A 2117-nucleotide genomic window follows, 5' to 3' on the forward strand; every position below is an offset into this window, starting at 1 on the left:
TGATAAACTGCAACAATCTCAAAGAATAATTCATTTTTAAAAAAAAATTTTTCTTAAACCACTTGCTCTCTCCACCTCTGTGCTTTTACTTGTTCTGATTTTCCTGCTTAGAATGTCCATAATTTACTCCCAGCTTCCTTCCTCACCTGCCCGATGTTGGAACTAGTCCCACCCACCCTTCATGAATAATATCTCAAAAGCTACCATCACCACTAGATAATATTTCCCTCCTCTTAATGTTTTCATAAACTTTTTCTGTATCCCTCATATGGCATGTCACTTTCTCTGTTGCAATATTACTATTCGAGAATATATCCTACTTAACCAGGGTGTAAAGTCATTCAGAGTATAAAGGAAAGAGAATAATTCATTTATTACAAGTATTCTTTTAACACACGTATTCAAAAATATGTTCTCAAGGCCTACTGTGTGCCAAAAACTAAGCTAGATACTTAGAATGTAATGGTTAGCAAATGACAGATTTAGTTCCTGTTCTTAGAATTTACAGTTGAGATACAAATAATAACTAAATCATGAAATAAATGTATAATCATAAATGGTGATGAATACTATAAAGAAAAGATAGGGAGTGAAAGATATAATATCTTTAATGTTTTAACCTTCCATATCACTTAAGTAGTATAAAATATAATTTCAGTGTTATTAGACACTGAACTAAAGTAATAATATAGTTTCACAGTAAGCCAATGATAATCATTTATAAGAAATTTTATCTTAGTTATTATAAAAAAAAATCCAGCTAAATATTGATTTTTCCATCAAAATGTCCATATCTGCACTGTGGCAATCACAGTGCTCACTTGTTTCACTTATGATATCATTACATGTGTTTGCTATATCATTACAAAGATATAGACAGAGAGAAAACTGAATAGTACCCAAAATCAAAACATTTCTTCTTAAGCCACTGTCATTAGCATTGTTAAAGACTATGTCATAGAAGTATGAAGTTACATTAAAATAGATGACCAGCTACAGAATTCCCTTTTTCTAAATAACTGCATCAATTATTAGTAGGATTATCTGGTTAAGGTGAAATATTTGGCAAAAAAAAAGAAGCATAATGTCACCTTCAACTTAATATTCCTGGACTGATTATATGAGGGAAAAAAAATCTAAATTTTATTTACTAATATTATTTTAGAGGAAAGTGGTATTTTTTAAAAAGCTGACTTATGTATGATCTATATCTAAAAATATGTCAATGAGAAACTTAATGTCTATTCATGGTATTGCATTTTCTATGTGAATACCTACCCATATTGAACATGCAGTTAAAAGCTCATATTGAATACTTATTCTGTCCTTTTTTTTAGAGGATTTAGAAAGTAACTCTATTTATAATATCACAATTGTGCTTTGAATTATAAGATTTTTTTTAAAAATCAAGGATAATCTGCTTCTACTTCTTATGGTCAAGTTGTAGATTGAACAAAATTTTGCCATTTTTAATATCAAGTATCTTCACCTCAAAGTCATTATAAAATACATCCCTAAAATCAGATAAAAAAATATTTTTAACTATTTCTATTGCAGATTGCACCAAAAGGTTAAAACACCTCAACACATTATATATATATTCATACAGCCAGAGATTCCATTCTCATTTTTCATCACCAAGGAATTTATAATACTTCTATCTTCTTTTGATTTTGTGACCTCTAGCCAGAAAGGCCAAAGTATATAAAGGTCAAGATAAATGTCAAATCAAGCAATTACTAAACAGGGAACTTGGCTCTGACCCTCAGATTGGAAATGGTGACCTGTCACAGCAACAGGGGAAAACCTTCCTGCAACTCCTTCTCCTGTCCTATGAAATACAATCTAAATTTGTAGCTTAAACTGAAAGAAATTGATAGCCTTCATTTGTGTTTTAATCTTTTTTACCCTTCATATTGTAATTGTCCTCTCATTTTATCCTTCACTCTAAACTGTAGACATTTCAGAGGAAAAATTAGTGGAACTCAGGTTTAAAGAGAGACACAATATCTATCATAAAAAAATGAGAATAAGACAATAAAACACAAAATGTTATAATATCACTTTTATTCTTATAACTTTATTTAAAACTGTATGGAAATTAGACAATTTATGTA

This window comes from Saccopteryx leptura, chromosome 5, assembly GCF_036850995.1.
Source record: "Saccopteryx leptura isolate mSacLep1 chromosome 5, mSacLep1_pri_phased_curated, whole genome shotgun sequence".
Taxonomy (NCBI): Eukaryota; Metazoa; Chordata; class Mammalia; order Chiroptera; family Emballonuridae; genus Saccopteryx; species Saccopteryx leptura.